The sequence below is a fragment of the Acipenser ruthenus genome, chromosome 19 (assembly GCF_902713425.1).
Source record: "Acipenser ruthenus chromosome 19, fAciRut3.2 maternal haplotype, whole genome shotgun sequence".
In the NCBI taxonomy this organism is placed as follows: Eukaryota; Metazoa; Chordata; class Actinopteri; order Acipenseriformes; family Acipenseridae; genus Acipenser; species Acipenser ruthenus.
This window is the reverse complement of record NC_081207.1, coordinates 28,805,786-28,817,923: the sequence shown is the minus strand read 5'-3', so window position 1 is coordinate 28,817,923 and position 12,138 is coordinate 28,805,786. Positions and strand designations below refer to the sequence as shown.

At 36.5% G+C, this 12,138-nt stretch overlaps 1 long non-coding RNA gene across 1 annotated transcript; it reads right to left on the bottom strand.

Moving 5' to 3' along the window:
* Window positions 1-559: 559 nt before the first annotated feature.
* LOC131698776 (uncharacterized) lies at window positions 560-10,862 on the bottom strand. The gene is made up of 3 exons (XR_009307800.1): window positions 10,243-10,862; window positions 3,913-4,044; window positions 560-3,203 (listed from the first exon to the last, which is right to left on the bottom strand). It is a non-coding gene; the product is annotated as an uncharacterized LOC131698776 (long non-coding RNA).
* Window positions 10,863-12,138: the final 1,276 nt, after the last annotated feature.

The window sequence follows — 12,138 nt, the reverse complement described above, 5'->3', positions numbered from 1 at the left end:
ACCTGCTTTCTGTAACCTGCATATTAACTCGATGTACTTCACTGCACTGGACAGCTGCTGCGTGATATAGAGTTCATCAGTGTGAATTGGTAATCACATAGAGGCAGAGGTGGCACTTACTTTACCTTAGTCACACTTCATATAAAAGGGCCATTCTCACACTAACACAATGTGCTTCATTTCTTGCAGGTGTCAGACTTTCTCACCAACGGTTAATGTACACAGACAATGTTACATAAAAGCAGGCTTTTCATATGTATGGAGCACTTACATTTCTTTAGTACCTTTGTCATTTTAATAACAAATCCAACCTGTTTTTATTAAAACTGTCTAGCTGTCATATCTCAAGCTTCTTATTATTGACACCTACCTCCATATTTGGCATAAGTGCAAACATATTCAATATTTAGAATATACTGGCAGATATGCATCCTTAACTTTTATTGAGATAGGTGATTAGTCCAGTAAAAACACAAAACACATACAAATTAGGATTATTTATTTATTTATTTATTTATTAATAATTATTATTATTATTTACAAAAAACTATATCCCAAACACAGACATATATTGCACTTTTTGAGTGAGCACAATGATGCATGTAGGGATGTGCCTACATGAAACAATTCAGATTACAAAAAAGTAACACTTTTATAATTAAAATACTTTAGTAGTGCTAGTGCAAATCATGGCGTATAATGTATGCAGCACATGCAGGTAATAACTCTGAGATAATACATATGGATGGTTTTGACTCAATGCTAGAGAATAACACTAGTTAATATAGTTTAAAATTTAATGGTGTTTCTACCTTTTTATGTGAACACTTTTGTGACATTTCAGTACATAAAGGCTCAATGGAATAGGTTATTTATTGTCTAATAGTGCTACAAATGTCATTCAAATAACAAAATCAATGTGATGCTAACCTAAATAACACACTTCTGGGCGTTGTGTCTTGACTCCAAAGCTGCTTGAAGCTGAACCAGCCACAGGGTGCAATAAACACCTACTTAGAGAGCAGCCAAATCAAAATGTACATTTCTAAGGTAGCAACTGGCTTTGCATCTACAGGGAAGGTCAAAAAGTGTGTGCTCTGAAAAATAATTTTTCAGAGAATAATGTAAAAGATTGGTTCAAAAGCGGTATGCTGCATATCATCAACTAATTAAGAAATGATGTCAATGTTACAGTTATTTGTAAAACGCAAACAAGCCTCTTTTATGGCACTAGCTCCACACACACCAAGGAATGTCTTACAGTTTTAAGAGGCAAAAAACAGTCATAGTGGAAGAACCTTGATGTCTAAAATTAGTAACAGTAATGATTTGTAAAGAGAGCTTTACATCAAAAGCATACATTTCAGGCTTGTTTCAGCCTGAAACCATATGTTCCATAAGTTTGGTTGCTTTTTTCAGCATTTTTATAGAAAGAATAATTCTTCCCAATACTCATGCAAGACCAGCAGTAATTAGGATAAATGACATGAAATATGTAACTCCGATTTCTCATGGGGAGAACACTGAAAGTCACTGACAAGAAAGCAAAAGAAACGCAAAATAAAAGCACTGAGGAATGTAAAATTCACTTCCTGTCAATCTCACAATTAGATTTGTATTGCTTTATAATCTTGCAGCTGCTAGGAGACCGGCAACTAGCATTTACCCTTGCAAGGACATCCTTTTTGAAAGGATTCAGTACTGCAGATGTGCTTGACAATCCAAAAAAACAAGCAGCTAAACATCCACAGTAACTCAAATAAAAAATAAAACGTGTAGAAATGTCAATTTCTGGGCCAACATGAATAGCATTATAAGAAAGCATGCATGTTTCACCTTAATGCTGTTTTACTTTTTAAGCTCTACAATTCTATTACAGAATAACTCATCCCACAATGAAAGGATACAGTGCATTTTTTTAGAAACAGTCAGTATGTTAAAGAAAAAATAAAATAAAATGTACTAACAAGACTTTAAAAGTGGATGGACAGGGTTTTTTTGTGCATACAGGATAACATGATTACAATTACAGCAGTCTCAAGATTGAAAAAAAATGCATGCAATCCAAAAACGAATGCACTTCTTCAACATTCATTATTCTACTCGTGACAAGAATGCTGGTGGCGTTGATCCTGAGTTTATGCTTTTTATGTGCTTCCTTCTGACACCCCGTTTGTAAAATATCTGTAAGTCAGTCAGATATTATAACAGTTTGCGCATAAAATATTTTTATGTAAATTGAACTCTTGGAATCCAATACACAGGGCACCTGTCACGAAAGCCCTATCTCAGCACTGCATGAATAGAAAGCCATTAGATATATTGATCGCTGTTATGATGGCTATCTGGACCTAAGACTACAATCCTTTAACCAACTGTTTAGTTTGATTTTCTTTCCTTTCTTCAGCTTGTGGAATGTTTTATATGTGAATACACAGGTTTAGTATGTGGTGTACCGGAGGCTGATCTGTTCTGATTTCATCACAGAACCGGGGGTGTGGGGATGGACTCAAATCTAGCTCATTCTCTCCTGGGCCACTAATAATCTAAAAAATAAGTAATAAAGGCTCAATATTAGAAAGAGGACACATACATGTATTCAAGCCTCAGCTCGGCTCGTGGATCCGAAGAGCCCCTTTTTAAAGGTCTCCAACTGGTGCAAGTACAACCAGGACCCCACAGAGAGATGCAGTGGCTAGGAGGTCTTAAGGGAGGAGGATGCTTGTGTCCCTACAGCTTCAACCATCTTTAGGGATACAAACAAACTGCACTTCCAACAAAACCTGCTTTTTGATAAAGTAGTGCACAAAAAAAGCAAAGAATGTAGTAAACCAATGAATTATGTTTCAGTGCAATACTGAACACGATTGTGGGACACTGCAGCTTTAATTTAGCTTCGTCACATGGTTGTTTAAATGCCTCATCTCTCTGAAGTGTTTTGAGAGTGAAAGTTGTTGACAGGCAGTCTCATATAATTTACAGGATATACTGCAAGCACAGCATATTCCAAAGCATTCAGAGGTAAACTGTCACATAGCACATACATGGCTGTTTGCTACATCAAGCAGATCCTGCAAGCGACACCCTCGGTTGTGTCTCCTCTCATAGCAGACACTGTCCTCAAGGATTACATAGTCTGTGCCAAAGGACCGCAGGATCTTGTGGACATCTTCAGGGGACTAGTGAGCATAGACATGGTAGACCTGTGTGTCAATGGTTAAGAAACATACTCCATTGCTATGATATACAATAGCTTCAATTTGGTTTGTAGTTAGAGCTGCTTATATAACAATACACAAGCAGACAGGGCTCTTCTTCAGTATTGTTCTAATGTATACTGACTTCATGCTTAGTACACAGGGCCACTGCTACTGTCGGTAAATATTACAACTGCAGCACTTAAAGAGAAAGTCAGATTAAATGTGTTGATCTATGCTGCTTTTTGTCTTGTAGCAGTTTCAAAAGCAACATGAAAATGTGTTTTTTTATTTTTACGGAATTAACAGTTGATAGGTGTTTGGTCACTTCTCTTAAGAGAGTTTTGAGCAAAAGCACAATTTATCATCAATAATGAATCTAAAGAAAGTCAAAAAACATTCAAAAACAGTTTCCAAACTATCTGTCATTCATATATTGTAGGTATAATTTAATAGTTGGAGTTTTTAGCAAACTCCAACTATTAAGCTTTTTTTTTTTTGTTACTCTTTAAATTTTAATTAGCAGTATTAAATGGAATGTGTAATATGCACAGCAACAAACATAGAACTAATGCATTCCAAAAAATGTAATGCCAGCTTTACTTCCTCCTGGGTGATGTGTTCTGTTCCACTGCACACAAAGCATTTTAGTTCAGTTCCAACAGTTAATATTCTGTAAGGTCTACAAGCCTGCAGAATGCATTGGGGAGCCTACCTGTCTGGTGCACTCTCTCAAACTCTTGTCCTCAAGAGGGGGTGATTTGTTAAGACTCTTCCAGTACACAGTTTGACTCCTGCTAAAAGCTGCATGCTTCCTGCAAAAACTGCTTTCTTGGAGGTTTTTGTGCTTAAAAAACAAAACAAAACAGGCTTACAAAACAGCTGGCAATATACAGTTATCATCTCCATGGGAAAAACAGCATCTGTTTTAAACATTATGCAGTTGATCTCTTCACCATTTTGCTTTTTATACTGTACAGCTATCAAACAATCGCTAGTTAATCATTAAAAGCAATCATTGATAGGACGTGTATTTGCTGATGTACAGAGCTAAATTAGTCAACAGAATTGAATCACCACCTTCTGGTGGACATTCAAAGTATGAAAAAGAACAATGAGCCATCTGGTAGTTCTTTGGGTTTTATTCACAAAATTCATAAGTCGCAATGAAATAAAATGATCCCAGCAACCGATCCGTATCCGGCAGTGCACTTCGTCCGCACTCACTGCAGCATGGAGGGCTGCATGTATGTTTTGGTTTGGTCCAAACACCCTTTTTCTTAACATGGACAGGGATTCCCTGTTCCTTTCAAAAGAGACACTATGGCAGAGGTGGCCAACCCTGGTCCTGGAGAGCCGTAGGGTCTTCTGGTTTTTGTCCAACCTGAGTTCTCAATTACTTAATTGAACCAATTATTTTCTTAAATGGTCAACACTTTCCAGGTCTTTGGCCATTGATGACTTAGAAAGATACGCAGAAGACCTGCAGAATGGTGGCTGTCCAGGACCAGGGTTGGCCATCCCTACACTACGGTATCCCACATGCAATTTTCTGTGCTTTCTAAACCCACTGAAAATCTCCTTTAAGAATGCTAAGAAGCCAGATATCCTTAATTGAATAATTAATATATACTCTAAATGAAATCGGCATCTGCCTAGAAGTCCATTGTTGATACTAGTATCACTTTTTCCAACAAAACCTCAAGATTACTTTTTTTTTTATTCTGTGGCATTGTACAGATTTTCAACAGCCAGTACCAGGCATACAGTAACTGCCATTCTGGAGTAAACAACTGAATGAATATTTAACTTGTTTCTTTTAGCACTTCTACATACAAAATGCAATTGTGGTTTGTAGTGATGCTACTGCCATTATAGCCACAATTACCGAAATCTAAAATCTAAACAATAATATTTTTTAAGAAATATTTATCCACAGAAATTCGACTTTCATCTGACATGCTGAAATAGCATTGTGTTTCTGATGCCCACACCTTCCGTCACTCCCTTCCAGATGCTGAATCTGACAGCGCCACAATTATAATAACCAAGGAAAACACTGGAAACATTTCATATTACTGCCATGTTCAAAACCCTCCATCTTTGTATCACCGAAGGTAATAAACGCTGTCATTTATCAGAGATTCTCTTGTATAAAAAATTAACAGCTGCCACTTAACTTTGCCCAAACGAATGATGCATAGCAGGCCAATTTGTGTTGTAGCCACAACCGCATATTTCAGTGCCAGGGTCCCTAATTTCAATGTGGCTTCTATACTTAAATGAATACTGAATAGTAAAAAAAGGATTTTTATAAGCCAAACTGATTTACATTATATAATGTAAATGTCTTTGCTCGCTGGATGGCATTACAATGGCATTATTGCAATTGATTAGTCTCATTAATTTACAATGCTGGAGGCATAGCAGAGGAAGGGAGGTAAACCATCTGTATACTTTTCACAGCTCAGTTTTACTATTACTTAAAAACTGCACTCACTATACAGCCTTACATTTCTTATTACATTTTATAATAATTAGAAGACATGGTGAAAGATACCATTTTCTATAAACTTGTGTTTTACAGTAATATTATACATAGTGGTGGCGTGAGGCCTGTGCATAATAAGATTGCCTCTGTATAATAAGGTTGATGGTAAAACTGCTAACCGCAAATTCTACTACCAGTAGTGCAAGAACAAAACATAACAGTCAATACCAAAGCAAACAAACATAAATGGCCTGTAGATTTAAAGTTGCATCTGCAGAAGACAGGGTGATATTACCTCAGCCGCATGACCTATGTGGGGTGTTACGCCGAATCGACTGATGGTCTTCAGAAAGCACTGAAGTTTAAAAATAATTGTTAAAAAAAAAAGTTCTACATTTTTTTTCGAGTTCTATTTTTCAATGTTATTCTCAACACTTCTTTAGTTGTTTAAAAATAAACACTGCTAGTTCTACAATTTTTGTCTGTTATGTCACCATATATTATAACAAATAATATACACCTAAATTGTACATACAAGAATGTTTTTCTATCTCGGGTTTCTGATGACATTGGTAAATGACTCGCTCTTGTGATTTATATGTCCCTATTATGCACAGCTGTTGTTATACGCAGGGTGTACATTTCTCCTTACCGGATTGTGCCGAGTCAACGACCCGGTTTGAACGATTGCCCCCCTTTTTACCATTAATTTCCGTTTTTTAATAACCATGCACAAATAATGCCTTTGGGGAAATACTGCTGCTGACATGAAAAAACTGCCAAGAAGTAGATGCTCTGTGCATTAATGACTCAGACAACTGCTCGCATCATCAATGACGAAGGTACGCTTCTGTTAAGCTACAATCCTTATTTATTTATTTATCTATTTATTTATTTAAGACACTTCAAGAGCTTGTAACTCAGGCTTTTTTTTTGTATTGAACATTTTAATGCTATAGTGCTACTTTTAATTTATTATTTTGTGTTGTTTTTTCACACTGGAAACTGCAATTTCTAACTTACAGAGATTATATAAAGCACTTTATTTTAGTGAACTGAAAATGTCACATGTTTATATACTGTGAATGTAGCGACCTTTATTTTTTCACCTACATATGTGTTTTTTTCTGATGTGCTTTTGCTCTGCACACTGTAGCTTTAAAGTTTAATGTTTGTTTTGTGAAAATATTTTAAATGACAAACCAGCGGACATACAGCAGCAACTTTGAACTGTATTTCACCAGTCATTAAATATGTTAACTGCACTTCTTGATTCTTTGGCAGGATTGTGTGCTGTGCTCTACCTTTGAATTTTAAGCATGCTTAATTGTAAACATAATAATGCCTGTAATTTCTGCCTGAGTCAACAACCCCCCACTTTTGCCCATGGGTGTTGACTCGGCAGAATCCAGTATACCGTGGAGTGCTATCTCTTTAAGACGGCAACACTACAGGGTTGCTGACAGAAGAAAAAGACATCCAGAATGTTTTGTAAAAGTTCTGTTCAGAAAAGCAAATGAAGACAGAGAGGCAACAGTCAAAGACTTTCCCTTTTTTTAATTGCAACCACAATGTAAGGAACACGATATCTTTTCAAACAGACATATCCATTTCTTTTTTAAAGTCAAGAGCACAATAAAATAGTGAGGTCATCATTTTTTTTAACCAATTAGTCAAGTAAAACTCCAACTTTGTAATAAACATATACAGCAAGACCATTGCAGCCATTTCAACACAGTAAAAAGATACAAGACTGCTGTAGACTATACATTACAGACAAAGACTTTCAGCATCCCCAGAAATTAAGATTAACTGGCAATTAAATCTAACTTCAGTGAACTTTTATATGAGGCAGACTACTGTCACCATGCTCCTATGTGTTTAATCTCACCCAGTCTCCACTGTGGCTGGAGCTATGGGATCAAACAGCTCACTGAGGACCCCAGGCAGTTCTTTGCCAACTAGGTATTTCTTTAGATACAAGGCCGCCTTTCTCCGATAACTTTTGATGTATACATAGGAAAAATTAAGCCTGCCTGGGGATCTAACCCACAACCTCCAAATGCACAGAGACCTCAGCTCGCTTGGTTCTGTGCCACGTGTTTGAAACGTTAATTGCTACTCTACATGCAAAGCACACTGCATAACTACACCACAGAAAAAAAAAAATGATGCGACTTAAATTTTTGGGCACAGGTCTCATTTTAGATAGCTCCAGTTAATGCAGCACTGATTTGTTCAGCTTCCACCCTGAACCACGGAAATCAATCTGATGGAATAGTAATAGAAAATTGATTGCAATTTTCACACTACGCTAGGCTTCGGGGGGTGTTTAGCTGTGGTCTGTCTGACAGTTAAAGTATCCCTGCTCTCCTGACTAAAGATACCAAGCAAGAGATGTATTTAATACATACATTTACAGAAGTCTCATATATTGTCCTCAGCTGAAAAACACTATTGCACATCAGCCAGGCAGTGTTACCAGCCTCTGGATTATAAGCATTATTCATGAAACTGGGTCAATAGCGCTTCAATCCAAAATGACTCATGGAGGGAGCACAGCACAGGTAGCTGCTGTTTAGGTGTGACTAATAACTCTGAATCTCATAGCACAAAAAAGAAAAATTATGAATATTTCACAAGGCTTGTAGGAGTTTGATTGAGCCCTATTGGGTCTTGAAATGAGCTGTATGATATTGAAATCAGGTTGCAGTGATCATTGGTAAGAAAGTTTAGTGGACCCCACTCTCTCTCTCTCTCTCTCTCTCTCTCTCTCTCTCTCTTTCTCTCTCAATAAAAAATCATTTTAATTTGCTGTAATTCTCATAATTGCTTTAATTGAGCTACACCAAAGTCTTTGGAGACTGATCAAAGCTAAAAAACACACTATTTTTATTTATGAGATGACAAAAAATGTCTTATTACTGTTACTGTTTATCAGGAAATCTCTTTTGGTGACAGATTTAGTAATGCTAAGTTGTAACTGATAAGAACATAAGAAAGTTTACAAACGAGAGGAGGCCATTCAGCCCATCTTGCTCGTTTGGTTGTTAGTAGCTTATTGATCCCAGAATCTCATCAAGCAGCTTCTTGAAGGATCCCAGGGTGTCAGCTTCAACAACATTACTGGGGAGTTGGTTCCAGACCCTCACAATTCTCTGTGTAAAAAAGTGCCTCCTATTTTCTGTTCTAAATGCCCCTTTGTCTAATCTCCATTTATGACCCCTGGTCCTTTTTTCTTTTTTCAAGTCAAAGAAGTCCCCCTGGTTGACATTGTCTATACCTTTTAGGATTTTGAATGTTTGAATCAGATCGCCGCGTAGTCTTCTTTGTTCAAGACTGAATAGATTCAATTCTTTTAGCCTGTCTGCATACGACATGCCTTTTAAACCCGGGATAATTCTGGTCGCTCTTCTTTGCACTCTTTCTAGAGCAGCAATATCCTTTTTGTAACGAGGTGACCAGAACTGAACACAATATTCTAGGTGAGGTCTTACTAATGTATTGTAGAGTTTTAACATTACTTCCCTTGATTTAAATTCAACACTTCACACAATATATCCAAGCATCGTGTTAGCCTTTTTTATAGCTTCCCCACATTGTCTAGATGAAGTCATTTCTGAGTCAACATAAACTCCTAGGTCTTTTTCATAGTTCCCTTCTTCAATTTCACTATCTCCCATATGATATGGATGAATGCTTTGAATGTAGAAGCAACTGGAAAAGTTAAACAAGATAAAAACAATTGCTCTATATCCCTACAGTCTCATTATATAATACTGAAGCAGCCAGGCTTTTCTCGATTTTAAATTTAGATTCTGGTTGCTGTACAAAATAAATTAAAAATAATAATAATAATAATTTTAAAAGGTATTGTTCAGAAATAATAGACATAATAAAACACTAATTTAATTGATCTTCACATTTTAGAAGCAAAACTATTATTACAACAACTACACTCATCAGGCCCAGACATGTGTCTGGTTGACCAATGCTCTTTTGAAATGGTTACATAGCTTTGTAACGCATTCAGACAACACAGCCAGACAGGTGTTGTAATGAATTACCGGCACATTAAACACTCAATGCCAAGCGTTTTCAAAGCCGCAGGTTGTCGGAAACACAATCCATGCTGACCTCTTTCATCAAGATTTAATTACCAATGGGAGAGAATGAATTGTGTTATATGGCCTGTCCGATCTAACGGCATGAATGTAATTTGACACTGTTAATCTGCCACAGGAATACTATTATCTGCAAAAGCCTCTTGTGATCACAAAGTCTAGATGCCCTAGTTTCTTGAGTGTCTTAAAAACAGAAAATACATCTGCCCAGTCTTTGTAAATCTTAAGTAGCATAAGACTGATCTTATTTAAGTATTATACCACTTGAGGCTGAACCAAACACTGGGCCAATTCCAAGCCAGATATCTTCATGTACTACATCCTATCCTACATTTCATGCAAGTACTGTCACTTGTATTGCCATATAACTGGATTTTTAAAAGAAGCAAAACAAATGTATTATGTTTAAAATATTAAAAACAAGCTTTACCTAATCCAGTTCATAAGATCCACTGTATCTGAATTCTCAGAGTTCTGACATTTCTTCCAGGTGTTTGGGTGAGAACTAAATAAATACAAAAAGAAAATACAAATAAAATGTCTGATGCAAGGTTTCATACATATATACAGTGATCCCTCGCTATAAGGCTCTCGATTATAACACACCTCAGATATAACTCTCCTACAGCATGTCCCCCAATTCCCTATACTAGTGATTCATGCAATATTTCTACAGTAAATACAGTACCGGTTAAAACTGTAAACAACTTCTCAGTGTAACTTCCGTTTCTGTCTCTCCCTTTTGATACAGAATCTGAACTGAAGAAAAGCTGCACTGGCACTTTATAACACAGGCATCTTATTCAGCATTCATTTCATAACTAAATAAATATTAGGCCTATTACGTGGTTCTTTCCTAATGTATTTACTTTTTGGCTGCAAGAGGAGCTGCGGCTTTCTCCAGGAGACAAGACGCTTCAGCTTCGCTTCAGCCCTGCTCCGGCAGCCGAACCTGGGGCGAGCCCATTCCCTCTTTCCCTCCCCTGACCCGCTCTCCTTCTCGCACTTGGTTTGCTTGTCTGTCACTCCGAACTGAACTCCCGACCTCCAGACTATTTATAGTTTAAAAACTGCTAATTAAAATGATCCACGAGTGGGAATGTTACCTTTTAAATATATATATATATAGCGTTGAGTACATGGTGCTTTATGCATGGTTAATTCACAGAAAGTGTATTATGAAAACCAGAGGCACTGTGTATATTAGTGGTATTCACAGTCCTCCTCACCTTGCAGTAAAGGTAACCAAGGATCAGAACAGGTATATCTAATTAGCCTTTCCTGTAAAATATTTAAAAGTAATTAATTACACAATAGTCTTGATTTTCCATTATGTTAAATAGAGTATCAAACTAACTATATTTATGTACTGGTAATTTGATACATTACATTTAGACTTAACTTTTGCAGTTAACACAATTAGAGTAAAATATCATAACAATATAGTTGAAGAGAATATAGGTAAAGAATGAACAAGAGCTCTTACTGGTTGTGTTAGTTGTTACTATACTGCTATCTAGTGGAGGCCTTGATAACTTTTCAGTCACTGCTTGTGTTCCAGGGTCTCATTGAGGAAAATGCAACTATGCAATGAAAGTGGATTTTTTTTTTATGTGGTTGTTGTACAGTTTACACAGACACATCTTAATAGGCCCAGAGATGATATCACCACAACTCATTTCACTTAAAGGCATGCCAGGATCAAACTGAAGTAACAGATAACTACAAGTCATGTACCAAACACCCACCAATTTACTGCTAGCTTTAATAAAGTCATAAACATGTCCTATTATTTTGCTAAGCCTGTAGTAATATTTATAGTTTTGTTTTTTTTTTAATGCTTTAGGAAATACATGAACATTGAAATAGGACATTAGCAGTTAAGCCTTTCCAAGAACAGTATAAAATCAGCACTAAGAAAGTCAGGTAAAGTGTTTATTTAGTTGTATCAGAATAGAGATTCTTTACCCTGGCTGTTGTATGAAGGCGAATCACTTTAAGAAATGGTCTATACACTTCATCGCTACAGATTCCATACGCAGCAAAAGCACACGTGGCCAGTATTTCATTCTGTACATATATTAAAAACCAGCGTCAGATCAAATGCGGATACCCTGATATTTTGATGAAAAGGGATTGTATATTTTTCTGTGCGATTTTTCAAAAAAAAAAAAAAAAAAAAAGTACCTTATGGTACATGATAACAGCCTCAAAACCACAGTGTGTGAAAGATTATATGCCATGTCTAGCCTTAGAAATAATGTTTCTTCTTCCTATCCACTAGGGAGCTGAGTGTTTGTGGAATCACTGCAACATGAGAATGACA